The sequence below is a fragment of the Rhinopithecus bieti genome, unplaced genomic scaffold, assembly GCF_001698545.2.
Source record: "Rhinopithecus bieti isolate Rb0 unplaced genomic scaffold, ASM169854v2 scaffold_5626, whole genome shotgun sequence".
Lineage (NCBI taxonomy): Eukaryota > Metazoa > Chordata > Mammalia > Primates > Cercopithecidae > Rhinopithecus > Rhinopithecus bieti.
This window is the reverse complement of record NW_016805666.1, coordinates 1,869,744-1,886,124: the sequence shown is the minus strand read 5'-3', so window position 1 is coordinate 1,886,124 and position 16,381 is coordinate 1,869,744. Positions and strand designations below refer to the sequence as shown.

Below are 16,381 nucleotides of genomic sequence, written 5' to 3'. Positions count from 1 at the left end.
GGATCTTTTTTTTTTTTTTTTTTTTTTTTTTGAGGTAGAGTCTTGCTGTGTCGTCCAGGCTGGAGTGCAGTGGTGCAATCTCGGCTCACTGAAACCTCCGCCTCCTGGGTTCAAGCAATTATCCTGCCTCAGCCTCCCAAGTAGCTGGGATTACAGGCACAAGCCATCACACTCGGCTAATATTTTGCATTTTTAGCGGAGACAGGGTTTCGCCATGTTGGCCAGGCTGTTCTCAAACTGCTGACCTCAAATGATCCATCTGCCTCAGCCTCCCAAAATGCTGGGATTACAGGTGTGAGCCACCATGCCCGGCCTGACTTTGGAGCTTCTGCCACCAAGAAATATACTTTCTCAACCCACATCACTAATAAGCATGTATCTGTGTATATATTAATTCACTGTGTCCTAATCTAGTTTACATGTCTCCGTCTTATCCATACATATGTAAAAGACTTTCAAGTGCTTTACTAAATTCAAATGTCTTCCCACAAATAGTAGTAAGAACCTCATTTATTAAATAATTCATATGTGCAAATTGTTTTAAGCTCTTCACATGCATTATTTCATGTTGTCTTCAAAAATTCCTTTGTCGCCTGTAATCTCAGCTACTCGGAAGGCTGAGGCAGGAGAATCACTTGAGCCCGGGACGCAGAGGTTGCAGTGAGCAGATATCGTGCCATTGCATTCCGGCCTGGGTGACACAGCAAGATTCCCTCTCCAAAAAAAAAAAAATTCCTTTGTCAGTCCTATCATTAGCCCCAGGATAGGACTGACATGAAGAAGAAGCTGAGTTACAAAAATTAAACAACTTGCCTAAGGTCATTTCTATACATAACAGAGGACTCTGGATTTAAACCCAGACAATCCAACTCCAAAGCCCACATTCTCCCCACTATGTCTGCGTCATCATATCAATCCATCCGTTGGTTAACCTAGACAAAAAGGGAACTGGTTAAGACCCTGTTCTGGCTCTCAGTGAACACTACTTCCTTTCAAAGACTCACAAATCACCTGTCTACATCGGCCCATCGACAACTGGAATCACAATGAAATCAGCAGATTCTAGACTCTGGATACCTGTTTCATTTGGGGGCGGGCTGGGGGGGTGGGTACTGGACTTTTTTGATAATACCTATTTCCTCATCTCCTCACTTTCTGGCATTTCTGCTGATTTCCAGGTTTCCTCAAAATTACTGATAGCCGTTCCCCATCAGAAGTTCTCTTCTGTATCCTGAGATGCAGTATGTGTGGTCCACGAAATTTGCAACCATTTAAGGAAAGCGAATTGCTCTCTCACAACCTCTTCAACTGTCATGGGCATCAGTTTCTTCCTAATGATGTCGATTCCACCCTTCATAGATGACCCCTCCCCTTGATAGAGATGACTGACAGAGGCAGAAAGCAGCCATGCAGCTCTCCGCTTTCTCCTTTAATCTGGGCCATTACATCACCCTCTTTGGGTTACAAAAATGCTAGACATCCACACAAAAGGACTCCCTCTTCCGGAGCCCATTTGAATCCCACTCATGTCTAGGAGGTCACTGAAAACGAAAGGCAGTGATTGGCTGCCAATTACGTCACTGCTCTACAGGTCTGATTAAAATCTTAATTAATTGAATGCCACTTTACTTCTACACCTGACTCCACAAATAAATAACCCACAAAGAGAACAACACAGGGTGAAGGTAGTAATAAACTGCAGCTTCTGGCTCAGGTAGGAAAGAGGAGCCATTTGCTGGAGTTACCTGTCATTAAAAACGATTCGGTCACCAGGTGGAGACACACAGTTCTCTATATTAAATTAGAGGAATGTTTCAAAGGGGACCAGTTTCAGCTGACAAGAGCAAAAAGAAAATCAATTTTAGGTTGCCAGGACAACTAGACTTTTCCTGCAAGAATAAATTTGATACAGCCCTAAAATCTGACAACTAAATGTTTCCTCACATTACATCACATCCCTAAAATGTGTGTTGAACCAGTGAGATAATCAAGCCTGCTAATTACTTTCTACAACACCCAGAAGATACAGAATTGATGGTCTTGGCTTCAGTCTGACTTTCCTCTAACAGCTCCACTCGCTATCTTACTTTTATAGTGAAGGAGGATTGTGTGCTTCTTAAAATGAATCTGAAAGCATATCATTGTCAGTTAGTCCTTGAATCCTAGAAAAAGGAAGGTGAGCACCTTCTCAATGCAAGTCCCTCAGTGGGTTATATCTATACCCATGTTCCCTGTCATATAATTCATTGGCTATCCAAGGGGTTCCAGAGAAGGAGTCCAAAGTCATAGAATTTAATATAATGGGGGACCTAAAGGGGCTTGAGAGGTTACCTTTGTTTTACAGAGGGTGAGTCTGAGGCATAGGTAGGCAAAGCAACTACTCAAGGTCAGTGAAGCTGGTCAGCAGCAGAGTCAGGACTGGAATCCAGCTCTTTGGATAATGGCTTCTATGCCATTTCCTTAAATAGCTGCAGTCATTCCACAGCTCTGCCTTGGAGACTTTAGGAGCTGAAGCTAAGTCCACTTGATCTCTTACTAATCCATGGGAGGCAGTGACCCCAAATGGCCTCATCCCAGGAGGTCAGAGTCCTGAACCCAGATCCAAAAATATCTGATGAGATGAACGTTCCCTATGCATTTACATTCTCAGAAGGCTGAATATCAATGTACCTCCAGGGGTTATTAAAAACTAGAACAGCTAATAAATCACTGGAAAGCACTTCGCAAATGTAAAGTAATACAAAAATGCTAAGCATCGATAATATAAGTGCCCCAGGCTGAGGCAGTTCCCTGGAGAGCGTGATGCTTTCAAGTGGGCTAGGCTTTGGCATGTTATTACACAGCCTCCACCATCATCTATCAGAAGATGCAAAGGACACGCCTCTCTCCAACCTCACTCCTTTCTTAGATTGCTCCCAAGTTCTTGAGAATGCCCGCAGATCTTATTATAACGTACTGTATTATAATAAAGCCATGGTTATATAGTCTTTGCTAAATGTAGAGAAACAAAGAGAGGAGATCTGAAACAAGCAGCTCTGTGCACACTCCCAGATCACTGATAGGAAAGCAAATGTCAAACTGTCCCTAGCTTGTGATAAACCAAGTAATCCATGAAAAACAGTGAATCCATTAGAAGGTGCATATCAGCCAATTTAGTCTTGAGAGTCAATTCAGAATCAGAGAGGTCAGAAGAATATACAGCACACACGGGAAGGCTCTGGCTGCAGGTGCCATGGGAGGAAGAGGTGAGGACAGAGCACTCCTTCCAACCACCTACATGGTCTTTGGCAGATGAGGACCTGCTCTAAGCCAGGTAAACAGAAAAGACCAGGGGACGAATATCAGGGGTGAGTAGGGTAAAAATAAAATTGAAAGTTAGTATCAGAGAGATTTAGTTTCTAAGTCTGACCCTGCCATTACAAGTTGTGCCACATTGGGTAAGTTACATGAACCTTTCTAATCCATCCATACCTCATCCATCCAATATGGATAACTAGTATCTACTGCATACGCTGGCGTTCAGGATTAAATGAAATGAACAATGGAAAGTTATGTACCCAGTGACTGCAATATAGTACGTGTGTAATAAATGCAAATTATCATGCTTTCCAAGCATGATCGAGAGGCTGGGGGCTAAAATCCAGCACAAGATAAAAGGGCAAAAAGAAAAGCATGAAGTTAGAGGACTAAATGATGGGAATGGAGAAGAAACTACTTTTCCTCCACAAGCTCTGTCTTATCTCTACTAAAGAGTCATCACTGGCCCCATTCCCAAACAGCTAGTTTAGGGCGAATGACGACAGCCAGGGATGGTCAGGCACCTCAAGCTTTAGCAGAAATCTGCAGGCAGCATGATCAACCACATAGTCAAGATGAAGGTCATGTCTCTGCATTTGAGCCACTGAAATCCAGGACTGAGTATTAAACGCAGCTCCAAGAACCTCATCCCAAAACAAGGAATGAGTTTTCTTCAGAGGGAAATGCACCCCCGACCACCAGTTCATAAACACACTTTAACACACATGGACACAGTCCATGTCTCCTAGAGAGGTTAAGAAATGGATATAATTACAATGTAAGTAAACAGAAAGTTCTATTAAATTTTATTATTAAGCAAGTTTTATTATTTCTTATTTATTATGATTAAGTAAGTTCTCTTAAGTCAAACCCAGATAAAGAGACATGAGACTTTCCAGAAAAAGAAAGAAGCTAAAATTTACTGAGCACCTCCTCTGGGATAGAAGCATTTAAAAAATTAATAGAGAAGAGGGAATCAAGGAATATTTCCTGAGAGATGTTCCTGTGAGTTGACAATACTCTGGGGTACCTGGAAGCCAGGCTATGGCTTTTGGGTCCACGTCCATTTCTTCAGCAGAATCCTGACAATGTGGTGCTGCTGGATGGGCCCCTGTATTAAACCATGCTTGCACTACTATAAAGAAATACCCGAGACCGGGTAATTTATAAGAAAAGAGGTTGGCCAGGCTCAGTGGCTCATGCCTGTAATCCCAGCACATTGTGAGGCGGAGGTGGGTGGATCACTTGACGTCAGGAGTTCAAGACCAGCCTGGCCAAGGTGGCAAAACCCCATCTCTACTAAAAATGCAAAAATTAGCTGGATATGGTGGTACGTGCCTATAAGCCCAGCCACTTAGGAGCCTGAGGCAGAAGAATCACTTGAACCCAAGAAGCAGAGGTTGCAGTCAGCCAAGATCACGCCACTACACTCCAGTCTGGGCATCAAAGTAAGACTCTATCTCCAAACAAACTAACCAAAAAAAAAGAAACGAAGAAGAAGAAGTTGAATTTTGAATTGAATTGGTTCACAGTTCTACAGGCTATAGAGGAACCATATCAGCATCTCCTTCTGCGGAGGCTGAGGCAGCTTCCCATCATGGCAGAAGACAAAGGGGAGAGCAGGCACTTCACATGGCAACAGTAGCAGAGAAAGACAGAGAGACAGACTTAGAGGGTAGGGGGTGCCACACACTTTTAAATGACAAGATTTCACAAGAACTCACTATCACAAAGACATCACCAAGTCATGAGGGATCCGCCCCTGTGACCCAAACACATCCCACCAGACTCCACCTCCAGCACTGGGGATTAGAACTCAACATGAGATTTGGATGGGGACAAATATCCAAACTACATCAGCCCCCAAAGGCCCCAGGGCCACGAACCACTCTTTCCTCCAGGTTCTGTGACTTACAACAAGAGCACCTACCTGCCACACCATGTCTGGAGGTCAGTCAAGGAACTAGCTAAGGAAGGAATATGAAGTTGGGGTCCGGCCAGCAACAACCTTCATCTACTTCATCACCACATGATGAAGCACAGCAGACGCAACAAAGAGACACAGAAGAGACTGAGAAGCAAATATGGGCGTGTTGATAAGCAGAGTGAGAGAATAAAGGGTGTGGAGTCAGGTTACACACAGAAAAAAAGGGGAGACAAGAGAAAGAATTGAGGAAAGGACAGAATGAAAGAGGTGTTGTCTTTTTTGCTTGCTGGGTTTCTTTATTTAAAGTATACTTTTGCCAAATCATTTTTTAAAGTCATACCTCTGTTCAATCTTTCAAACGGTAACTTCAGCAGGCTTTGCTTTCGTCACTGACCGGCAGCACCTAGAAAAGTTCCTGGAGGCCGGGCGCGGTAGCTCACACCTGTAATCCCAGCACTTTGGGAGGCTGAGGCAGGAGGATCACAAGGTCAGGAGTTTGAGATCAGCCTGGACAATATGGTGAAACCCCGAATCTACTAAAAATACAAAAATTAGCCTGGTGTGGTGGCACGTTCCTGCACTCCCAGCTACTCGGGAGGCTGAGGCAGGAGAATCGCTTGAATCTGGGAAGCGGAGGTTGCAGTGAGCTGAGATGGTGCCATTGCACTCCAGCCTGGGAGACAGAGACTCCATCTCAAAAAAAAAAAAAATTTCCTGGAATACAGTAGGTGCTCAATAAATACTGACTAAATGAATTAGTTAGACTGGATGCCCAGTTAGATTGGATCATCATTGCTAAGAAGAAAGAGTCATTTAAAGTTGCCAAGAAGAATAGCAAAACTCTGTTTATGCTTCTCCTGACTCGCTTAAATAAGGTGGAGAGCCAGGCACAGTGGTGCACGCCCACCGTCCCAGCTACTCAGGGGGCTGATATGGCAGAACTGCTTGAGCCCAGGAATTCCAGGCTGAAGCGAGCTATGATAACACCACTGCACTCCAGGCTGGGCAACAAAGGAAGACCTCATTTGTAAATAAGTAAATAAATACATAAGGTGGGATAACATAGTTTATGGCTCCTAGTAAGCAGGCGTCATTTATTCACCGAATTTGAATCAGATTGACCCACACTCTAGAACAAAGGAAATGAAGTCATCCTATCAATGAAACGCTAAAGGGGAAAAGCTTCTCTGTGGAAACAGGGAATCAAGGGAAATGCACTCTGTACAGTTATGTTTTAATCTGAAAGTGATGACCCTAAGTCAGGAGGGGCCCGGGCCATTCCACCGTCTCCTTTGTGAAAAGGTGCCAGTTTCCACCTCTTACGGCCACCACATGCTGCAGAACTAAAATAGAGGTGACTGCTGACTCCTTTAAAGAAGTAACAGTTGGCAAAGAGGACAGGATTTAGAACTAAATTTGAGCACTGAACTAGCCTTACCTAGAAAGCTTGCCTGTCAATTTTCATGGTGTTCCTTCAGTCAGACTCCTAACGATAATTGGAAGAATTAATTCCTGGATAGTTCAGAAACTACCCTTTTCCCATAATGGAAAATATATGGTAACTTGGAGGTGAAACTGCTTATTACAAAATGGTGACAGGAGTCAGTCTCAACCAATCCACTCTAACCACAAGGTCTATCAGGAATTCTTGCAGCCTGCAAGACTGGCACTTCTTTGCGTGGCTGTGTCTAATCTTAAGAGACTATTACTATTTATTACACATGAAGCACTTTCTATCTGCAGAGTGCTTTGGAATCGTTTTTTATTGGTTACTCAGCGTTCTCAAGTCTAAACACAGCTAAAGTTCTAGTGGAGGATGGAAAACTCCATGATCTATCAATTCATCACACTTGACAGGTCCACACCCCTCCTCCCAATGGGGTGGACAAGTTGACAAAGGGACCAAGAGGGTGATCAGAATGAGAAATCCAATTCAATCCCACTCTCACTTGCCAAGGCCACCTGGCACTGGGCTAGGGGCTAGGCACTGTAGCAGAAAGAGGTACAAAAATAAATTTGACACAGCTCTTGACCTCAAGGAATTTATAGCCTGGGACTATTTGACAGGACTTTTATGGTCCCCTTTGTGGTTAAGAAAGCATAAATAGGTTTTAAATATCATGTGCAGAAACACATAGCATGTTCCTACATGACTCACAATTTGAGCAATTATACAGACATAATCCAGTATCAAAATGGAATAAAAGGAAAGAATATAGAATGAACTTCTCCAATTTTCAATTTCCAGTGTTAAGTTAGAAACTCCCAAACTACATTAGAAAAAAATTGAGAATAAATGAATTCACTGATAAAGAGAAGAGAGAAAAGAAACCCAACCCAAGAAACTTACTCTAAGAAAAAAGCAGACATTTAAGAAAAGGGTTTACTTTTCATAAAGCCATGTAAGAGTGGCATTTGAAAGTTACTATTAAAAGAAGTTACAAATAGTTTCATATATTGACGTTTACAGCCTTTGGAGCAAGCATCCTTTACTATGAGATATAAAATAGTCGGGTGGGCACGGTGGCTCACACCTGTAATCCCAGCACTTTGGGAGGCTGAGGCAGGTGGAACACCTGAGGTTGGGAGTTTGAGACCAGTCTGGCCAACATGGTGAAACCCCACCTCTACTAAAAATACAAAAATTAACTGGGTATGGTGGCGTGCACCTGTAACCCCAGCTACTCAGGAGGCTGAGGCACGAGAATCACTTGAACCTGGGAGGCGGAGGTTGCAGTAAGCCGAGATCATGCCATTCAACTCCAGCCTGGGTGAAAAGAGTGAAACTCCATCTCAAAAAAATAAAAATAAAAAACAGCCAAGTCAAGGTGGACTTATCACCTGGCAAAAGTATCAGAGAACACATTGAAAAATGAAAGGCGGGTAAGATTGAGAGAGGATTCTACATGAATTTTAAAGTACTTTATAGCCCTTGGCTTATGGTTTATGATTTTATGGTTCACTTCTACAGATCAGCACCTACTACAAAGCCTGGCACCATATTAGGTATTCATTGTTAGTTCTTCATTGCCTTAAATAAGTGAAAGTACACACGTACAAATGAACAATAAGAAAGTAGAAATCCTCAATTCTGTTTTCCATCTTGGTGCCCTAGTTGATAATTCAGTTGTGAAAGTAAACTGACTGACATATCACCCCACCAATTACCAAGACTGATTCACCAAATACTATGGTTCACATGATTCATGACTAATTCAATCCCATCCTCCACCATCTTCTGGCTGTGGGTGGTGGGGGCAGTTATTGTGTGTTTTTATCCTGTTTTACTGGGTAGGCTGAAGCCTTGAAAGGCAGAATACATGACACAGGCATAAAAGCAATGAACAAGTCTCTATTATGCCATCTCTTCACCGTGTGACACTGGACAGCTTCTTCACTGTATTTCAGCATCGCTTTGCTCATGAGTAAATAGAGGGTAGCATTCCTTAGCCTGCCACCCTTGTGGAACCATTAGAAGGGTCTAACAAGTTAATAGGTGTTAAAGGGGTTAGTCTACATAAAGTCCTTATAAGCCTATGTCACATATCATACTCCCCAAAGGATTAGTCATAGTCAATAAATTATTACTGTTTATATAATGGTCTTTCCTGTGGTTTTTCTCATAATAGCACCAGGCATTTGTAACCATTAAAATTTATGCTTTTGACTGAAGCAGAAGACGCATTGTGCTTACTGTCCCTAAATCTTCTTGTAAACTATTTGTAGAGTCTATCACAGAACCCCAGCATCCTGATTCATTCTTCTCAACACCACTCCTGACCCAATGACTCTGCCGTGTCATCGTGTACAGCTTCCTCTCTTTCAACACATGCCTACCTCTGCAGTAACAAAAGTCTCACAGAGAGCTCAAAGTGAAGATGAATGTCACACATGGAAGCAAACGCTTCCCAAAAACTAGAACCGTTAGGTGGAACTAGACTGGGAAAGGAGGTGAATGTTACACAAAAGAATTTGGTCCTCACATTATGGTGAGCAGGCACCCACAAAGAGGATTCTGTTTTTGTTCTGTTTGCCATTAAAGAAGATAATGGCATGGTCTTTGCACAAGTTGATGAGCTCATTATCACTGGGCATAGCAAGTACACGCAAAAGGAAACATAAAGAGACAATCTGGAAATATATTACATTCATGCTTTTAAGAGCTAGAAGAGGCCTTCAAGGTCCACTACCACTTCCATTTGCCAGATGGATAAATGAAGGCCTCAAATTACAAAGCATCTTGACCAAGTCACAGAGCAAATTCGTGGCACAGCTGTCATCAGAACACAGATGTCTTTGCTTCCACTCTCTCTGGAGACATTCCCCTGCATCATAAGAATTAAACCCCTCCTTCTCTTCCTCCCAGGACTTGGTGGCTGTGTTATAGCAGCTTCCAGGAAAGGGACCACAAGCAGCAAGGAAAAGCTGAGTATGGGTTTCTTTAGTGTTGCCCCTGGTTCTTCATTCTCAGCATGAAGAAAAGGGACTATTATGGGTGCCTCTAAACCGCTATAGCCTTCTCAGCACCAGTGTGCACAACTTTGGGACATCATCTGCCATTAAAGCCCAATGCTGGAATATTTTCCTAAGACCAAAGGAAACTTCCTCCTTCCTTTATCTCAGCTGAGAAACTAACATCATGCTTTCAGAAGAGAAAGGGAAGAGGTCAACTATGGTTTGAAGCCTCTCCCAAAGAAGTAGAAAATTACAAACTTTTGCAACAAGACAAGTTTAGTCTGTTGAAAACAGACGACAGAACCCATAAAAACCAATAGGAGCATTTAAAATCATGGCTTATCTCACAGTGAAAGTGACCGTAGTCCACCTTAGGGCCAGAGTTTTACAATTCTATTTCTTATTAATCTTCTTAACATCTGTGACAGCCAAGTGTTTCATCCAATTACTGACTGGGAAACGAACACCTCAGTCTCACATCCCTAATTCTGTATCTTGAGGTGTGAGGAAGCTATGGAATCTGCCTTCTGCTGCTCTCACTTCTTCCACAGAAAAGGCTTGGATGCATGAGAGAAGCAGAAAACTATCAAGGTCATTAAAAGTCTGCATTTGCTAAAAGCACACCTGTCGCTGCAACTATGTGTTGAACATACCTCCATTTCTTCTCCAACAATAAGAGGGGCAAACGAAAGAAGACCATGAAGATGCAGGAAATGCATTCGTCTCTACCCCAAGCAAGAAATAATCTACCAATTGGATTTTCATAGTGTGTCCAAAATATACCTCAGGAAATCACAAAGAAAATTCAAGACCGGGACTTTTGTTTTGTCTTTTAAGTTCAAGCCACAGAAAGTATCTGGAAGAATTAGAAAATGCTTTCTGTGGGGAATTCCACAGGAACTGGCAAATCTCAGGCAAAATTAGAACCAAAGAAAACAGAAATAGTAGAGATCTCGAAGATCATCAAATTCAACCCTGCTACTTTGTCATTGAAAAAAAAATAAGCCAAAGAGAGTTTTGCAGCTGGGTGGCAGTGGAGTTGGGCTGAGAACCCATGTCTGCTGACTCCAAGAACAATTTCTTAGTCTTCATCCCATGCCAGCATTGACTTAAACACTGACTCCAAATTAAACCGACACGTGACCAAAAAGAAAAGGGAAAATAAACTGTTCCCTGTGGCAGATGCTTGCAACATTAGCTTCTTTCTCAAAACTTCACAGTTCATGTTCTGCATAAGACGGAAACCAGCAAGGGTCCTGTTGTGCCAGTTATGAACGCACATTTCTTAGGAATGCATTGCATGTCTGGCATTCTCCCTCTGCTCCTGCTCCTGTTCCTCTTTTTGCCATATATGGCACTGAGCTCTGATGCCTGGGTCACAGCACTCAGGCCTTGGGTATGAATGTAATCTGGCTTCTGAGCTGTTTGTCTTTACTGGAAAACCGATGAATCCATCTAGGAAACATTTACTGAAATGCAAAAGACAGGAAGACTTGATTCAAACTCTGAACTTGAAAAGAAGAGGAAGATTCTTCTTTGGCTCACCCAAAGGAATGCAGCAGATTTGGGGGGAAAAGTGGCAAGTTTAACACACGTAAGAGGCTTTCTTTCTGAAGAATTTGTGTGTGTGTGTGTGTGTGTGCACCCATACACACGCCTGTGTGTTTGGGGATGAAGGTTGTTCTTACACAAGCATGAAACAGAAAACAAAAAAAAAACTGATGCCAGTTGAGAAAAAGGAAAGCATTGAAGTAATCCATGCTCCTATCAAAGATGCAGAACACTACTGTCACTCTGAAAAGTTCTCTTGTGCCTATTCTCAGGCAATCTCATACCACCTCTTCCCTGCGAACAACCATGATACTCTGATTTTCTATTACCACAGATTAGTTTTGCTATTTCTGGAACTTCAAATAAATAGAATCATACTGAAAAGAAAAGGAAAGGAAAGGAAAGGAAAAGCGAAAGGGAAAGGGAAAGGAAAGGAAAGACTAATACTAAAAAACAAGGCACGGCCGGGTGCAGTGGCTCACACCTGTAATCCCAGCACTTTGGGAGGCCGAGGTGGGTGGATTACTTGAGGTCAGGAGCTCAAGACCAGTGTGGCCAACATGGTGAAACCTCGTCTCTACTAAAAATACAAAAATTAGGGTGTGGTGGCGCATGCCTATAGTCCCAACTACGGGGGAGGCTGAGGCAGGAGAATCGCTTGAACCCTGGAGGCAGAGGTTGCAGTGAGCTGAGATGGCACCACTGCACTCCAGCCTGGGAGACAGAGTGAGACTCCAAAAAAAAAGGCACAACAATCAGAACATGTATTAGGCATCTTTCTTGATATAACTTTATTTCTTCATGTGATGCTTTATTTCCAAACTTTAACAAGTTACATTTCAGAAACAAAATCTTTTTGAAAGCAAGCATAACCTGCAATTGTCATTTCAATTTAAAACAAACAATTATTCAGTTTTTATAATTCCAAGCAATATTGTTGAAAGGAATTGTACAAAGAGAATTCAATACAAACATTCACCAGCCATGTAATAATTAAAAGGAGAGAATGATTGGAGCAGGAAAAGATATTTATTTTGAGATGGGAGAAACCAATACCCCAGAAATAGAAATTACTTGCCTAATGGCACACAGTTCAATAGGGTGAAGGGCTCATAATTTCAACATGGAGCATATAAAATTGAAAAAGAAAGTAGACGGAACAGCACAAAGATATTATGATCTCCAAGAACAAACACAGAAAACAGCCACCTATTAACCCTTAACAGTATGTCGTATTTACTATAGTATATGATCACCCACAAACCAGCTCTGTTATTTCAATAGTATGTTTTTTATCTCCTAGGACTAATAAGGATGGGTCAAGATCACATCCCATACTGAGAGACCCCTGGAGGCAGCAGCCTTAATTAGAATTCAAGGTCCATCAATTATGTGAAGTATAACCTTGAGCAAGTTATTTATCTTCTCTATATCTCTAGCCATTCATCAGCAAACTGTACATAATAATTTCTACCTTATAGGGTTGTTGAGAAGATGAAATAGGCCTGTAAAAAGTATCTACCTAGTAACATTTGACATACATGTAAGCAGTTAATAGGTAGTACCTGTTAATAGAATATTCATTCATTATTCCTGCCACAAGGAGAATGAATGATATGGCGCAATGACATAAGTCAGCAAGCCTAAGGTTCAAATCCCCACAATCCTTCTCTACCTACTGTGAACTTGGGCATACAGGTATAATCTCATCGAATCTTGTTAAATTACGTTACGCCTAAAACTGCCTCCTCCATCTTAACAGGATGTGTAAACAGGATGCAACGTACTCTTGTACCATTCACAGAGTTTCGGCCAATCAAAGACAGTCAGCTGTTCAAATAAGGAAAACACCAAGCTGTAACCAGTCCAGCTGTTTCTGTACCTCACTTGCGTTTTCTGTCCATCACCTCCTTTGTTCTGTCCACAAATGTTCTTCCACCAAACGGCAGTGCCAGATTCTCTGGTTTGAGGCTTGCCCAATTCACGAATTGTTCTTTGCTTAATTAAACTGTGGAATTAGATTCATCTAAGGTTTTTGGGGGTTGTTTTTTGTTTTGGTTTTGTGAGTTGTTTTGTTTTTTGTTTTGTTTTTAAGTCTCCTTTGTCCGAGTTGTTGTGAGGCTCAAATGAGATCTTAGCTGGGAAAAGCTCTTCAGAAATTGCCTTGCAATGTGAAAATGTAAAGTGTGGTCACAAAGGTCAGAACCTTCTCTGAGGAATAGCAGAGTGTCATGTGCAGGTAGGTGCAGAATAAATATAAGTGGAGGAGGGAGAGATGGCCCGTGCTCTACCTTCCTCTTACAATGCAAACTCAGCACACACACACACAAAAAAAAATCCTTAAAAATAGTTTGAATTTCATCAATTCCTCTCATAAGTGTTCCTAAGGCAGAGGCTATAGTCCCAGAGCCACAGCAGGGGTGGAAAGACTACCACTCAGCACAGTGTAAGAACAAAGTGCTGGCCCTGGGTTGTCAGACCTGCAAGCCCGGGCTTAGGTATGGAGGCCTGGGGTGTCCTGGGGCTGATATCCCCCTTGAGAAGAATCATCTAACGTGAGCTAAAAGGATTTCATCAAAGCCCATGTCAAGAAACCAGCAAAGGTCAAATCTCTTACTGGGCACATCTTCCTGATCTATAGAGGATCTTTCTCAAGCTTGAAAGATATACAAAGAGGCAGAAAACTGAAAGAATGCAGACCACAGGCCATCAGTCACCATTTAACTGCACTTCGATTATTTTTACATATTGAGAATTGACATCCCATTTTGTGAGGGATGTATAAAGAGTTTCCACAAAGAAGAAACATCTGAAAACACTGAGACCCAAAGAACTTACTACTGTAGGTTTCACAGCCAGTTACTGCCTGAACTAACAGAGATTCCTCAGAAAAAGGCCTGGGAATGAGGGGCTAGTAAGCAACAACCAAAAGAGGACAAGAAAGCCGGGCGCGGTGGGATCAAGCCTGTAATCCCAGCACTTTGGGAGGCCAAGACGGGCGGATCACGTGATCTCCTGATCACGAGGTCAGGAGATCAAGACCATCCTGGCTAACATGGTGAAACCCCGTCTCTACTAAAAATACAAAAAACTAGCCGGGCGACCTGGCGGGCGCCTGTAGTCCCAGCTACTCGGGAGGCTGAGGCAGGAGAATGGCGTGAACCCGGGAGGCGGAGCTTGCAGTGAGCTGAGATCCGGCCACAGCACTCCAGCCTGGGCGACAGAGCGAGACTCCGTCTCAAAAAAAAAAAAAAGAAAGAAAGAAAGAAAGCTCCAGAGAGCATGCGCAGCAGTGAGCGAGGTCAGCCCAGCCTCCCAAAAGGCTGAAAATCCCTAGAAGGACTTGAGAGGCAAGAAGTCAAGGATCATGGGAGCTAGAGGGAACAGAACGTTTCAGGAACTAACCCCTTCATGTCTCTCCACCACACTCCCTCTGGGTCCTCACACCCAGGTGCACTGCTGCTCAGGAAAGATCTTCCTGCTTGGAGGAGGGACTTGGAAGCAGAAAAGCAAAGCAGGAAAGAGGAGAGCACATGCTTTTTCTCTTCCTCTGACTCTTCTGAGGTTACTGGTCAAAATCCTTCATGAGTAACAGTGGACTTCACCTTCCCGTTCCTCTATCTTTCTATCTGCCAAATAGGCACGAGCAGATCCATATCAGCTCTAGATGGGTTTGGTGAAAGGGCCGGGAGGATTCTGTAATCTGCTCAGTAACGGCAATAGAAAGTGCTTAAATAAGTGAGTCAAGAAATATTTCTGGAAGAGCTATGCAACTGGAATGCTTGGAGAGCCACCCGCATGGCAATAACTCGATCTGTCCTCATTTTTTAGAACAGGCATAAACCTGGGTTTAAAAAAGGACTCATGTCTCCAAAGCAGCCAAATAAATAAATAAACACATACAAATCTCTCAGTGACTTATGGAAGCTATTAGTGAGAAAGTTACGTTCACAATAAGAACTTGATTTCCTTTCCCTCTTTCTCTCTCTCTCTCTTCCCCTTCTCTCTCCTCTCCTCCCCTCCCCTCTTCTCTCTCTCTCTCGCTCTCTCTCTCTCTCTCATTTCACATCTTCTCCCCAGTCACTTTTGGTAGTGAGCAGTTTGCGATGTATCCAAGGGAAGCGACAGTCTCCTGCGCTGTGCAGTCGATCCATCTAAAAAACGTATCATCCGTCTGTGAGGCAGAAAGCCCAGTTGGAATAAGCAAGTTCTGTGCGTTCAACTAGAAAACACTTCTTGTTCTCGCTGTCAAAATAATTCTGTATTAAACTTCTGGGATATGTGACTAATGTGCTTGGAACCTTTGGAGTGACTGGTTTATTTATTTTAGGGAGGGGAGTGCGGCTGCTGCTGGTGGGGGTGGTGATATAGAAAGAGGAGGAGGAAGAGAAAGGGAGGGGAAAAAAGGATGGGAAGAACACACACATGGTGGGCTCAGAGATCTCACATCAGCTTCTGGGAGCCTGCATTGCCGCACTTTGTTACAGAAGCATGAGAAGGAGCAGAACCAGGCAGGAACGGAGAAGTAAAGACATATAAAGACGGGCAATGCACACTTCCCAGAGTTAAGGTTGCCTCAGAGTTCCTAAAAAGACTGAAATGTATAAAGTAAAAGCAAAACACACACACACACACACCAGAGTAATCCTATCACAGCCCTTTTACAAAGCCCAGGACAGCTCCTTACTGCTTCCCCAAAAAAAAAAAAAAAAAGCCTCAAACATTACAGGAAGGCATAGGAAACTTCTCTGATAGGATCCAGATGTCTCACCTCCAGACTCAGCCTCCCACTCCCAATCTCTCTACATATTTCCATGTCTCTGCTATTCCCTCTGTCTTAAAGACTCAGCTCTCTCTTTCTTATTTGTTAAAGTCCTAGCCATCTAGCAAAGTCTAAAACAACATCCCTCCCCCAACCCCCACAGCAAAGCCCTCCACAATGGCACAAACAGAACACCTTGCCTTCTCACAGCGCTCCTAACTCTAGCATTGATCACTCTGCAGCTTGTCTCCAGGTATTGTTAACTGCTGGAAAACTTACTTACCTATACCTGTAACCTTCCGCCCTTCCTCCCTTCCCCAGACACCAGTCTCCTTCTAGCACCCACAGCATGAGCACACACATAAACATGAGCTCTTTCTTTGCAGACA

General features: G+C 43.0%; 1 protein-coding gene across 8 annotated transcripts in view; it reads right to left on the bottom strand.

Moving 5' to 3' along the window:
• Positions 1-16,381, bottom strand: part of LPP (LIM domain containing preferred translocation partner in lipoma) — a 748,953-nt gene that overhangs the window by 621,319 nt on the left and 111,253 nt on the right. The window lies entirely within an intron of this gene.